General features: G+C 35.6%; 1 non-coding gene across 1 annotated transcript; it reads right to left on the bottom strand.

The window, feature by feature from the left end:
• Window positions 1–8,486: 8,486 nt before the first annotated feature.
• On the bottom strand, window positions 8,487–8,650 carry LOC113106639 (U1 spliceosomal RNA). Its single transcript, XR_003292514.1, has one exon. It is a non-coding gene; the product is annotated as a U1 spliceosomal RNA (small nuclear RNA).
• Window positions 8,651–15,626: the final 6,976 nt, after the last annotated feature.

Consider the following 15,626-nt stretch of genomic DNA (forward strand, 5'->3'; position numbering starts at 1 on the left):
CAATCTAAACACTCAATCTACTCTAAACTCCAGATCTTGTTGAACCACTGGTCCTTAAATTGTTTTTACAGTAGTATAAAGGCTACAGTGTTCATAGATAACTACATTCAAGACAGTTTGGCCTTCTGATGAAAGGCAGCTCACTGCAGAGAAGATAGGTGGAGCTTGTGTAGCGCCCCCCTCGCTAGATGTCCAGCATGGAGGAGCAAATAAAATGTGCGCCTATGGGAGGAGGTAGAACATCCACCCACACCCTCACCCTACTCAACTTTATCAATCTACCGCATTAGATATCCAGAGAGGTGAAGCTGGAATTCATTTGACTGCAGTTAGTACCATTTGCCACAGTGGTTGTAGGTCATGCGGAACTACCAATCAGACAAGAGATGCTCCAAGGTCTAATTTTGTCTGCTCATTGACACATTTACAAACATCATATTTTCAGAATTTACCAGGAATATTATGCAGGATTATATAACTGGAATGACAAGAAAATGTACAATGAAGGCTATAAGAGAAGAACCAAATGTATCTATTTGTGATTTTTTTAATGAGATTAAATAGTTAAATACAGCTACAAGCTTGGCAGACCATGAGATAGTTCCTTCAAATACAGTCCAAAAAAGCATAAACTGCGTTTCATGACAACACTCAGATTGACTAGTTTCATTAAAAAGGCCGATAACATTTTATAATAACTGCATGCTATTAATCATTAGTTAAGCATTAGGAAACGGTTAATTCATCATTTATAAAGCATTAATAGACATTTATAAGCAGTTTATAAATACAGATATAAATGCTTTATACCTGATTTAAAAGCATATCGATAATGTATTTAATAATTGCTTTTTCATACTTTATTAATTATCAATTTATCATTTCTAAAGTATAGCATTATTTACACAAAAGTTAAGGAGTTGTCAGTGGTTCATAAGATCACTTAGAAATTGTACGTAAATGATTAATAAACTATTTAAATGTGCATTCATACATCTTTTTATTCAGACATATAGTAATAGTTACTTATAGTGTTAATGGTTTATTAACATGTATTTTTACTGTAATTCAGGGTTAATTCAGGTAGTTATAAAACATGTAGTTGTTAGTTAACTATTTTTGTGAGCTCATCTAAAGTGAGGACTATTTATGCCTTGTAAAGCTTTTACAAATGAGATTTAAAGGCTGTTAATATTTCTATGTTCTGTATCACTGTGTTGTGTTTGTTTCTGTTTTTTTTCAGAAGATAACTTTAAATATCCTTTATAAATGCTTTACAAGGCATAACTAGCACTCACTTTAGATGAGCTCACATCAATAGTTAACTGACCACTACCAAATGCTTTATAACTACCTGAATTTACTACATTTCTTGTGATCTTATGAATCACTGGCAACTCCTAAATAACTGGTTTGTGAATAATGCTATACTTCATTGAGAAATGATAAATTGATCATGAATAAAGTATGAAATTACACATTATAGATATGCTTTTAAATCAAGAATAAAGCATTTATATCTGTATTTATAAACTGATTATTACTGTCTATTAATGCTTTATAAATTATGAATTATCTGTTTACTAATGCTTAACTAATGATTAATAGCATGCAATTATTATAAAGTGTTACCAAAAGGCCTAGATTTAAAAATCTGGAATTAAAAAACATGGAAAACATGATTAGATTAAAACATGGAAAAACTTGACTTTTACTATGTTCTATCATGCATGCAGATTATATTTTAAGTTCTAAATCATTGAATTCATAAGACTGGTTACAGCGCTGCCTATGAGCAGAAATATTAAGGATTAGGGCTGTCACTTTTGTGAAAAAAATCATTTTCGATTTAAGACAAAGTGTTCATTGAAACGATTGAAAAATCGATTTTCCATGTCTAAAAAACAAGACGTTTCCTTTTTCAACGTCAAACAATTTCAACGTCAAAATATATATGCAGAGGGGAAGGCTGCCATAAAAGAAAACCGTCACTGCAGGCTTCAACCCAGCTGCATTTATGATTCAGGCATTTCAAAAATCTCCAAGATTATTTTAAATAGTGATTCAATCCATTTCAAACAACTGTTCAAAGAATGAAACTTTAAATGGACTTGAGAACAGGCCATGTTTTTTTTTTTTATTGAACGTGACCGACACTTAGGCTAGTCGGCACTAGGTAGGCATGAAACGCGCAAAAAGGCTAGGGACATTACAAATTTATTGGACAAGAAAACAAGTCGTTCAACATTTTCGGGGTCCAGAGCAGAGCGTTTTTTTTATACACTATATATCCAGCTGTTGAGAAGAAGCGCTCCGACTGCACTGATGTCCCAGGGACACTCAGGTACAGCTGCGCAAGGTGGGGGGTATTACTGCCAATTTTCCATCACAAAAGCAGATTGCTGTCAGCTTGAAATTGTCCTTTTCATAACTCAGAATCTCCTGTAACCAGATGCGCGAATGAAGCGAATTCACGTCTACCTTGCCGCGAGACCTCAACACGCCTCTACATTGACTTAACATTGAAATCATTTGCGCCAGAACACAGCATACGAGGACGCTTTCGACTTCACTGGGTCTTATAGGCGTGTAAAATTGCTTGTATTGTCTGTCTAGCTTTCGCAACGCATACTGCACTTTCGGAATTCTTTATTTTCTTTTTCTGCTTGGTTGTGAGTTTTGTTACATCTATATTTTTCAATTGTTTAATTATTTAAAAATTAATAGTGTACATATTTGGTTAAAATCGATTCCCTATTTTCATGAAACTTTTTTTGGTTGGTCCAATCGATTGTGCAATCGATGTTCGAACTAAAAGTGACAGCCCTATTAGGGATCTGCTGATAGACTAGTGCTGCAACAACGCGTCAACGTCATCGATAACGTCGAAGTGCGTGAAATGCGTTGACGCGTCACACTGTTTGTTTACATCTCGCGAAATGGCATACTGGCAATGGAGAAAGTTGCATTCTATAACAAAAACAGTCTCAGTCAACCCATTGTTATCAAAAGTATGTGAATACTTTAAACAGAGGACAAATAAAATGGCCCTTTGTTCCCTTTGTAAAACCGATATGGTGAACCATGGCAGCACAACTGCAATGCGCGAGCACCTCAGGAGGAAAACATCTCGGCGCTCTCCGATGTTACGGTTAACTGGTTACCGTGTGATCTGGTGACCAACTTCCTGGTTCAGGTCTGATATTCTTGCGCTTGGGGCATTCTGAAAAGTTGAGATGTTTTTAACTCGATGTGGTTGCAGACGCGCCGGGAAAAAACGCACGTCGCACCGCGTCGCTTCCATTATGAGCACGCTTTTCACGCGCCTACATTAGAAATAATGAACTTGAGCACGCAATAGACGTGATATGTGAACGGCCTCTTAAAAGACAGCGCGCCGCGAGACAACAGTCACAAACCACCGAGCTACCCCGAATCAGCTCCAGATCTCTGGAAACCATGCTAAACCATAGCAGAACCCTGACTACATTTTATGGTTTGTGATGCTAATGAACATTTCATGACTTCTGAGACAACTGTAAATTTATGGCTGCTGTGGTTTAATTATAAATGCTATCATAAGCTCATATTTACCATAGCAAAACAATTTTCTTTGCCTCTTATTTATTCTATACTGTAAAAACTTCAACCACATAAGTTGAAAATGAATAAAGGTTGAAATATTATATTAGAAGTTGTAATTATTATTTTTTTGGTAAAGTTATCCAAAGGATTCATTAGCTTATTAAAAAAAAGAACATTAGATTAATTATTGTAATAAAAATAATCGTTAGATTAGTCGACAGAAAAAAATTGTCGTTAGTTGCAGCTCTATGAAAGACGTGGCTTTCAAATGCTCCAGTGTGCATCTGTGTAAGCAGGGGTGGGCAATGACAAATCTTATCAAGAAATGAGTAATTTTAATGATCATATATTTCAAAGTTAAATTATTTTTGCTTCAAATAAGGTCTTTTTAATATCAAAATGTTTTATACCATAGAAGAGTCTTTTAATGTCACCAGTGTCAATCACAAACAACTATGCTAACCCTAACCTGAAAACAAGTTAACAGCCAGCAATTAACAATTAAATAAATAATTTAAATTATTTATAAAATAATATATATATATATATATATATATATATATATATATATATATATATATATATATATATATATATATATATATATATATAAAGACTGCATATTCTTCTGTGTAAGTAAAATGTATATTTATTATTAAAGTTACATAAGTGATATAATTAGGGTTGCAAAGGGGTGGAAAATTTCCGGTAAACGTCTGGGTCTGTCCTCGCTGCAGCCTGATGTAATAGCTGGACTATATCCATTACGTAGTGGATATTTTACATGCACGCACTGTAGCAGGTCTCTAATAAATTCATATTTTTATTTTACATTTTGCCATAGCGACTCAGTTGAACGAATTGGTCTAAGTCTAACGCAGCACACGTAGCAAGTGTTTTGACTTACATTGTAAAAATGTTAATGTATAAATTAATTTGCAATGTTTATCGCCAGGATGCACATCGGTGCTGTAACCATTACATACAACAAGCACTGCAACATGATTGATATGCAGAAGTTGCACTGTAAATAGCTAATTATTAAAGGGGGGGCTACAGTTTTTCATGTATTCAGAGTTGTTCACAGAGTTAAAAAGATGGATTCTCATGCTAAACATGGCCAAAGTTTAAAAAAATAATTTGAATCAATGACAAAATCTCTGTGCCGAAAATCGTATTTCAGGGTTGGTACAAGTTTTGGCTATTTTTTTTTCTATTGTGGATCTAATGACTAGGGGTGTGCCGGTTTCAGAATTGGTGATGACGGTTATGACGTTAGTCAAATGTGGGGGGGTGGGGGGGGGTGGTTAGTGGATCTACCGTAGAGTCAATTGGTTGTTCTTGGAGATAGCGGTTTAACTCCGTGTCAGCGTGCGCTCTGATCAGTAAAGGGGCAGAGATTTCAGACCTCCATTTATTAAGGAGATCGGTCACAAAACTCATCATCCGAGCCAACGTTTTTTGAGCAAATTTCAAAGCCGCATCCGCCCGCCATCCGCTGATTGTTTTGCGGTCTATGGCCATGCAATGCTTTGCTGATGCGAGTCGCAAAAAAAAATGCCATTGTCTGTTCTAGAAAGGATGCAGCAAATATATTTAATGCTAATGTATGAGGCATAGGCCTACGCTGAGTTTCATTTGCGATGAGATGTGCTCTAGTTCACAGTGCAGTGCAAGTGAACGCGGCGTGCTGCTGCTTCCATGTCAGGGTTATCATTGTCTGCTATATTTGCTTTTTATTTATTAAAATACATGCAATTGGTTGATGAAACATTTATTAAAATTAAGACAAAATTTGTACAAAACGAAATTCGTTTTTAAGAAAGGTTTTCTACAAAGCAAAATTTTATGAAGTGGTAAATATGTCTGACGATTTACAAAACTTCATTAAGTGGTAAAAACCATGTCTCCCGATATATTGCGCATCTTATGATCCTATCTAAAAATGTTTGTAAAAAATATTTTAATGACACGGTTTTGGCGGTTATAGAGTTCTAATGACGGTGTTCAACTATAACCGCCGGTCTCACGGTTATATACGAACCGTCACACCCCTACTAATGATGTAGACGATGGTGGAACTCTTTATATGAGCATTTCTCTCTGAAAAGAGCACCCACGCACATGTCGACCAGAGGACATTTTCAGAGGAATTTTAAACAAATTAGCACATCGTGACGTCATTGACTGGGTCTTCAACCCGTGCCTTCAGGTGCATAATTGGAAACCTCATTTTGATGCAGGCTATATAGACCTCAAACAAATTAATACCTTTGTCAAAAATGTTTAATGCATGAATTTCAGGTGAGAAGAAAAAAATGAGGCACTGTTATACAAATGAGAGACCGTTTACTTTGCTTTCTTGGGTTGTCACTTTTGTGAAAAAAATCCTTTTTGATTTGTGTGACAAGTTTTAATTGAATCGATTGTAAGATTAATTAGACATTTTGCATGTCTAAAGTTTTATATGGCAAATAACACCAAATATAGATAAATCCATGGACAACAGGCAGGAAGAATGTAAAGACCAATATTTCTGATGATTTATCGGTGTGATGTTACGTGCACAATGACAAACAGGAGTGCAACAAAAAAAATAAGCAGAGAGGACTTCCATAATGCAAAACATTTACTGCAGGCTTCAACATGGCTGTGTTTACGATTAGAAATGTCAACAACAACAACAACAAAAAAACGCATAGGCGATTCTAGGGCTGTCAAAAAAAAAAAAAAAAGAATTTTGAATATTCATCGAATTTAAAAATAAAAATCCACTTCCGAATGCAAAAACGTTGCATTCAAATTTTAGGTGTGCATTAAGGAAGCCACCTTATGAGCCCCGGTACTTCACAGTCTGCGTTCCATTACATCTCGCTGCGCGCACAACCGTGTCTACACAACTTTCAAAGGACGAGCTCGACACACAGTAGCTGCTGTCTCATCTTTCACTTCATGTACGCGCACCGTCCGCGCGGTCTCAAAAAATGCCTACATGCGGATGACGAAAAGGACGTAATGCAGACAGTGTATTTAATTTAATTTTCTAAAAACAGAGACTTTATGTTGGGTTTTTGTTCCCCATCCCACTGCATCTCATGTTTTTAAATGAACAAAAAAAAAATTATTGTGTGCGACTGATTTTCTGCCCTTTTTATTTAACAATGCATGCATACATGACGCTGTTTTGTTTATAGTTCTTTAAGCAACTTAATAATTGGTTCATAAAAAAGATTTTAATAACCGAATAAACGTGCAGAATTATTTTGCTCAATGCGCTATCTTGAGGCCTCAGAATAGAAGCAAAAACTTTTCTTCTCCCTAACTGAAATTATACATTTTAAAATCGAATACAATTAGAATTTGATCATATTTAAGCTATTTTGACAGCCCTAGGCGATTCTAGCCCGAATCTTTATCTTTATGCATGAGACTGTCTACATATCGTCAGAATTCATATTTCTGTTGTAAAAAATAAATAAATTGTGAAGTAGTATTATTTGCTGTTATGCAGGTGTCCGAAGCTGCAGTTGCAGTGTGACGCATGTTCCAAAAAAAAAAAGAAAAAAAAAAAAAAAGGAAAAAGGTTTATGGCAGCTGCAACCATCATTACCAAGGGCGAACCGTTACACCGAACATTTTGTTCACTGCAGCCGCAACCATCATTACCAAGCGCGAACCGTTGACTCAGACAATGAATGAGAGGAGACGAAGCGAACGCACAGGCCATATTGTGACATCCGTTAACCAATAGTGTAAACAGATGACGTCACTGTTTTTTTTTTTATTAAGGAAGATAGCCTTCGTTTGTATGTAGGCCTAGGAAATGTATATATTTACAATACTTAAATATAATTAATACTACTATTGCTTTTGTATTAGTTGTTTGAAGAGTAAAAAAAAATGGGTTGGTCTTAACGCAAATTTACAATCTGCAAGTCGGTCAGAATGAAAGCAAAACAAAACAAATTGAGTCGGTCCTAAATTAATAGGGTCGGTCGGGTTACGGCAAACAAGAATATTTTTAAGGATGGCCTCAGCACTGCTCTTATTTTGATTAGATAATCATTAAGTGTTTAAGAATAGAAGCAGTTAAAGTGGGATGGAGCGTTCACACCAGATGCGAATGAAGCGTGAGTGACTTACATATTAAGTCAATGCAAAGACGTGAATAGACAACCTGCGGCGCAAATTGAATGTTTCGGGGGTGAGTTGAAAAATCTAACTTCAGAAATGTTGAAACTTTAGAAATTTCACACCGCTTTATTCAATCAGGAGCTTGCTCTAGTAGTGACATGATTACGACATAGCGGAGGGAAAATCCGAAACAACAATGGGGGACAAACCCTAATCCTAACCCATACAGAAAAAGGAATAAAAAGAAACATGCTTGGAAGAATTAGATTGATTGAATAAAGACCATACATCACCTGTTAGATTTACCCAAAATGAATTATATTTTGTTGAACCACTAAAGAGACATCAGAGCCAGCAGTAAATGACAGAAAGACTAGCAGAGTTGAGAATGCTCTCGGCAGATACATGATCACAAAGCTTTGAAAAAAGCAAGACAAAACATGAAAAAGCACTTTTTGGCTTTTTAATTCATGCAATGGTGAAAACAAAATGGGCAAAATACATAGGGAGAAAATAAAAAACATATATGAATCAAAGTAAAAACCTAAATAATATTTACAGCTATCATGAACAAATGTACCAAGATTTTAAAATTACGCTTTCAAACATTCAGCATTTCATTATTTCATGGAAAATAATACATTTATGTATATATCATAAACATACTGATGTATTAATCCACAATTTGTTCACCGACGTGATAAACCCCTCTTAAACTAGTAATAATTCCTAAACTAGCATTACAGTTCTATTGTTAACCAGAAAATCAGGGGAGAGCGCGAACGCAGTCCCCCACTACCAGAAATTATGCAGTCGAGATTCCCACATTTGGGGAATTCGCAGGGGTCAGCACAACCGGAGTGCAATGGCTGAGCCTCGCCCTGGGTGAACCACCTTCTTGATCATGGTATCTCCCCTGCCAGGTAAGTATGAATTCTACACCGACCCTGAAGGGGGAGCACTTAAGGTCACATTATTTTCAGTGATGATGAGACACTACAAAATATGGTTCATCATCACGATGTAAACACTCAATCTACTCTAAACTCCAGATCTTGTTGAACCACTGGTCCTTAAGTTGTTTTTACAGTAGTATAAAGGCTACAGTGATCATAGACCACTACATTCAAGGCAGTTGGGCCTTCCTATGAAAGGCAGCTCACTGCAGAGAAAATAGGTGGAGCTTATGTGTAGTGCCCCCCTCGCTAGATGTCCAGCGTGGAGCAGCAAATATAATGTGCGCCTATGGGAGGAGGTAGAACATCCACCCACACCCTCACCCTACTCACAACTTTATCCATCCACCACATTAGATATCCAGAGAGGTGAAGCTGGAATTCATTTGACTGCAGTTAGTACCATTTGCAATTTGCCAGTGGGTGTAGGTCATGCGGATGAATGAACTACCAATCAGACAAGAGATGCTCCAAGATCTAACACAATTGACACATTGACACAATCACGAACATCATATTTTCTGAATTTACCAGGAATATTATACAGAATTATATAACTAGAAATGACAAGAAAGTTTACAATGAAGGCTATAAGAGAGGAACCAAATGTAACAATACTAAAAAGGTTTAGATATATTTGTGAATTTTATGAGATTAAATACAGTTAAATACAGCTACAAGCTTGGCAGACATTAGATTTTTCCCTCAAATACAGTCCAAAATTGAAAAAAACAATGTCATGACAACACTCAGACTGACTCGTTTTATTAAATAGGCCTAGATTTAAACATTTGGAATTAAAAACATGGAAAACATGATTCGATTAAAACTGAGATACGTGACTCTTTTTACTATGTTCTACCATGCATGCAGATTATGTTTTAAATTACTAAACTAAAATCTGTGAATTCATAAGACTGGTACAGTGCCTATACAGATCTGTACAGATCCATCTATGAGCAGATATATTAGGGCAATATGACAAATCTTATATCAAGATTTAAGTTATAAAAAGTTATTTTTGCTTCTAAAAAGGTCTTTATAAAATCAAAATGTTTGATACCATAGAATCATCTTTTAAATGTCACCAATGTCAAAATCACAAACAACTAATGCTAACCTTAAAAGAAATAAAAACTCACCTAAAACAAGTAAACAACCAGCGATTAAATAGAAACTAATTACAGGCAATAGGACAAAAAAACACAGTTGAACAATTAAATAAGAAATGCTACATTGTGTAATCAAATATAAGACTACTGCATATTCTTCTGTGTAAACAAAATATATATTTCTTATTAAAGTTACAAAAGTGATAAAATTAGGGTTGCAAAGCGGTGGGAAATTTCCGGTAAACATCTGGGTCTCTCCTCGCTGCAGCTTGCAGCATGAAGATATAGCTGGACTACATGCATTACGTAGTGGATATTTAACATGCATGCGCTGTAGCAGGTCTCGAATAAATTCAGATTTTTATAAATGAAAAAATGTTAATGCCTAGATTAATTTGCAATGTTTTTGTCTTTAAAGTTTTATTTATTGAATAGGATGCACATGAACATATCCGCGGGGTTCTGAATGCTAACTCCTTTTGTGGACACGTTCTTTACGAAACAATGTGCAGAAACACTGCAGCTAAACTCTAAAAATTCATAGCGTTTTAGTATAATGATATTCTTATTATAATAGTATGTATTTAACGATCCCAATCATAGTTATTTATATTTCGCGTTGTAGTCTGATCTGCTCGCGCAGTGCGCTGATGAGATATCACTACAATGAAGTGCTTGACTCAAAACCAAATGCATCCTTTATCAGGTAAATAATATATCCACAATATATATACACTGGCTGAAATGTTTTAAAATCACTTGTACCCAACCTGCTTGAAAAAATCCAGTCTGTGCCTGTGTCAGTTTGAGTCTTGGTAAAGTTATAAATCCGTGGCTCCAAGATGCTCCTCTGTCGGTCACAGATTATGGGAAGTGAACCAAACCTATAGGAGTGGTTGGATTTATTCCCACACTTTAAAATATTAATTTGAATTAAATTAATAAATTTTCATTTCAGATTCTTACAGCTTTATCATAATAGGCTGTATATTAACTTAATGGGAGAAAACTGGTAGTTCTATGTGAAATCAGACATTTGAGCTCCCCTATATAGTCAAAATGGCATAAACACACCGCAAATATTCGACTGTTAGATTGGTAGTCGAATCAGGGTGGTCGAATCAGGCTCCTCAAATCAAAACATCAATATGTCGACTTTTTGGAGTCACCCCTACTAAATTTAATTATAAATGTTTATAAAATATTAGCATTTTCACAAATTAACTCTTAGCTGTGGACAGTGGCAGCTGAGCATAGCAAATTACTGTAGACTAATATGTTTTTCAAATGCAGCTTTTACAATTCAAAAATAACCCTGACGAGATCTAGCCTATGTAGATGGATTTTCGTGGCTAATGTTTATGAATAAAGCTTTAGCCCATGTTAATAATATTTATTGAGTGTGGTAATTTAAAAACTGTTTAAAATGCACAAGCCACGTTAAGCATTTTCCTTGGGAGGAAAACCTTAACACATAATTGAACACTAATTCTGGACTGACAAGCTGTGCAAATCCAAGCTGATAATGAACATGGGTTTGGGCAGCTTGTCAGTTAACAACGGCTCTGGGTATTTACAACTGCTCTGTGAAATCACGCACCTGATAGAATTTACTGAGGAGATGGGCATTAATCATCGGCCGATATATATTGTGCACCCCTATGGACTAGTATTTGTAAATATTACGCCACAAATTTTGATTTAAGTATGAATCCTCCTTGTTCTGAGTGTCTCAGTTAACGAATGGCGCAGACACTAGGTTTAAATACATATAAGCCGCGTTTCCACCGCAGGAACTTTACCCAGGAACTAGGGACTTTGGCCTGGTACTTGGTGTGTTTCCACCGCAAGAACTAGGAACTAAAAGTTCCGGGTAAAAAAATGCCCCTCAGAAAGTCCCTGCTGGCGAGGTGGTACTTTTTCAAAGTCCTGGAACTTTCGGGGGCGGGACTTTGGCGCTAAACATGCTGATTGGTTGAGTTCACGCAACATTGGTTGAGTTCAACCACCATTTATTCGGATCACCATTTTCAAAATATTACTGTTATTGTGTTATGAAATGTAATTTTAAAAAGTATTTCAGGCGAGAATGTAGTTGTTTAAAACTCAAATCTGTTGTTTATTTATAAAAGACAGCGCCTATTTAAAAATGTGTTTCGCCGATCTCGTAGACGGTGAGCTCCACTTGATCATCGGGAGCTTAGTCCTCATGTATCCACAGAGAGCAGCCTCTCCTGGGATAGACCTTCTGATATGTGCCGCTGGCTCTGATGTGTCTTTAGTGGTTAAACAAAATATAATTCAGCTGCGGGGTAAATCTAACAGGTTTTTTTTTGGTCTGTATTCAATTTATCTATATGTTAAAATGAAAATAAAAAAGGCAAGTCTATATAATATTTCATTTCATTGCAATGGCTGTATATAACGTTACACATATCCCTGAACTAAGTACATTTCTGCAGCTGTTATTATGTTTAAATGAAAACGAAAGGAGGCAGTGGTATTTTATATCCTATTTCGTTTTATTGTAAACATACAGTAAGGAAAATTGCTGTAGCCATGACGAGCTGACTGAAGTTATCAAGTGCTGCTGTTTATAGATTTACCGGACTTGCGTCGTCGCGGACATCACACTCCCCAGTCGAATGCACAAAGTCTGAACTAACTACCGATGATGCACGTCCAAAATCAGCGTAATTTTTTTTTATTTTTATTTTTTTATCAGTGGTACTTTGTATTGAGAAATGAGCGCAGACCTACGTTACCATTCTATTTGCCTAATCTACCCTGTACTTTACACCGCAGTGGAAACGCAGAAAGCAACAGGTCTGGGGGGAAAAATGTTCCTGGTAAAAAAAGTTCCTGGTAAAAATGTTCCGGGTAATTAATATACTGAAGAGCGCATGATGCTCACTGATTTCAGCATCTACCGTCTCACTAAATGATGAAAAAACACATGAAAAATGTAGTAGAAAAAAAATTATTTTACTCTTATTTACTTTCTTAGACATTGTGTGGGTTTTTATATATTTTTATTTTCCTTTTGATTTAACTTGTGTTTCTCTCTCAATATGTCACCTGAAATGCAACAAAGACATCACACAGTAAAGCAAAGAGCCTTTGAACTCTTCAGTGTGGGTAATTTACTCAGGAAAGACAGGAGTTAGCTATAAAGGCCTTTGACCTCACGGGTGTGAAGGCACACAAACACACAGTAAAATGAAAGATCAGAAAGAGCCTTTGAACTCTTTAGTGCAGAAAAGACAAAGCAATTGAAGACCTCATAGATGTGAAGATCTGTGAAAAGCCCAGGGGGTTTGAAGAACCATTGCTTTTTCTGAAAACCAATAAGATTGGTTTATGGGGTTAAGTGGAAATTTACAGAGGAGGAGCCTTTTAAGACGTGTGTGTGTGTGGGGTGGGTTATAACAGCATAATAAGGCTGTCTGTTTTCAGTGTGATCTAGGTCTGTTGTGGTTCTGGGTAGCTGCTAAAACTTGAACACACCTCTAAGGAAAATAAACTTCTTTATAAATATAATTTCATTCCTTGTCTCTTAAACTGTGATGCTATTTGTTAATAATTGTTTTTGCCACAACAACATCATCATCACCAGAACTGCTCTGAAAGTAACTTCATGAGCATTTGACCGTTTGAGTAAAACTAGCATCATATCACATTCACAGAATTGTAAAGGTATTCACGGCAACCCATCAAAATAAAAGTCCAGATTGTTTTGAAGTCTATTTTTCAGTAGAATGTACATAGCCTACTACTCCTACTAAAATGAAAAAAAAAAACAGTATTTAAGGAATAATCACATTTCAATGTTTTAACTTTAATAGTAAATCCCCTTTGTTCGCCAAATTTAATTTTCATTAAAAGATAAATGAAAATAATTTTGTTTTAGTTTATGCCTTCAAATAATTAGACATGTTGAAACACAATTTGTACAATAAACAAAAAAAGGTGAGAAAAAAAGAATGTAACATTTCATAAGGCCCTAAACATTAAATTGATGTAAAAATGTATAAGTTTTATGATTTTAATTAATTATACTTGCTTTTTGATTGCTAAACTTTACTTTATTAAAAAGGAGTGGAAATAAAATGGAATACAGAAAAATGAAAATGGAAATTATGGAATTTTGAAAAAATAAATAAAATGGAATTTAGGAAAAAATAAAACTGATTTACTAGTGCCCTATTAGAGTGAGGTAATTTCAACATTCACTATTACTATTATTTTCATTTTTTTTATTATTCTAACTACTACTACTACTAGTAGGGTTCAGTAGTTTTTTTTAAGCACCATTTTAGTTTTTGTTCAGTATAGATTTTAAAAACTATCGGTTAATTAATCAGTATCAGCCAGTGTGGTCCAACCTAGCTATTGTATCAGCAAAATCCACTGTCAGTCAAACTCTATATGTTCATTAAATAAAGGCCTTCAATAAATACAACATGCGTTTTTGTAAGAAAAATAGATTTCAATAGGAATGCATCGAAGTACAAACCAAAGACTTGCACAGAAAGATGTAGGAAGATGTCAATATAAACCAAAAGGAGACCGGTTTCCTTTGCCAAAGAAAGGAAACTTTGCTTTCTTTACTCCAATGAACAAACTCGAGAGACTAGCATAGGTACACGCGGTGCGCATACATCTTACATCATCCACCGGAGCGGCTTCCACGCATGACTGATAACTGAAGTGAGAGAAAAGTGTTTGTGTTAGAAAAGTGGTAACGTTAAGTCATTCCCCTCAGTCGGAAGTAAGATGACAAAACGAGTGCAATGGCGGCACCGTTTTTGCCATGGGAAATAAAGGTGAATATTGTTCGTTCTTCTGTAAATTAGGTGTCTTGAATTAAGGTGTTTTTTCTACACAATACAACCAAAAGTTCCAGGTGCCATGTTCACAGACCCAGTGCCTTCGATGCAGTGAGATATTTAAAGACTGCCTGGGTATAGGGATGCATCGATACCACAATTCTGGTTTTGGTACATTACTGAATCTAATACCTCGTTATCGATATTAAATCGATACCACAGGTGACCAAAAACCAGCCTCAGAAGTTGAATGAACAAACAATTTTATTTAAAAAAGCACTGCATGAAACTGCTGCACCAAATGTACAAACCAAAAGAATCAAAATGTTCACAAAAAAAAAAAAAACCTACAGCCAAGCCAGGGAACATACAGTAGGTTAAATTCTGAAAAGATACTATTAAAATAGTTTAATATCTTCATATCTTGTCGGTCTTTACTCATCACACGGTGCAAAAAAAACCCAAAAACGTATCAATGTAACAAACCAAAAAAAACAACAACCGTTTAAGTCAGACACATCAGATTCTTGACTCGTGAACAAGTCATTATCTGGCTCGGCTCAGTGTTCATCTTCAATTCTCTCTTCACAGCAGTTCAGTCAGTGTACGGTTTGAGTAAATGAATTACTCCGGGATATTGGTTTGTTTGAACTCAGAGGGAGTGTCCGCCACGTTAAAAAAAAAGTTAACAGCTTAAGTCATTTGTGGATTAATGCATATTGGAGACAGTTTAAAACTATTCAGTTCGATTTGGTTAACTAGTTCAAAAAGATCCGGTTACATCGAATGATTCGATCGCGAACCGGATATCACAAACTGCTTTGTTCTGAACTCTCTCACAACAGACACGGAAGAGAAGACAATGCTGAATAAAGTCGTAGTTTTTGCTATTTTTGGACCAAAATGTATTTTCGATGCTTCAAAAAATTCTAACTGACCCTCTGATGTCACATGGAGTACTTTGATGTTTTTCTTAACTTTCTGGACATGGACATTAGACCGTTCACACA

The sequence above is a fragment of the Carassius auratus genome, chromosome 7 (genome assembly GCF_003368295.1).
Source record: "Carassius auratus strain Wakin chromosome 7, ASM336829v1, whole genome shotgun sequence".
In the NCBI taxonomy this organism is placed as follows: domain Eukaryota; kingdom Metazoa; phylum Chordata; class Actinopteri; order Cypriniformes; family Cyprinidae; genus Carassius; species Carassius auratus.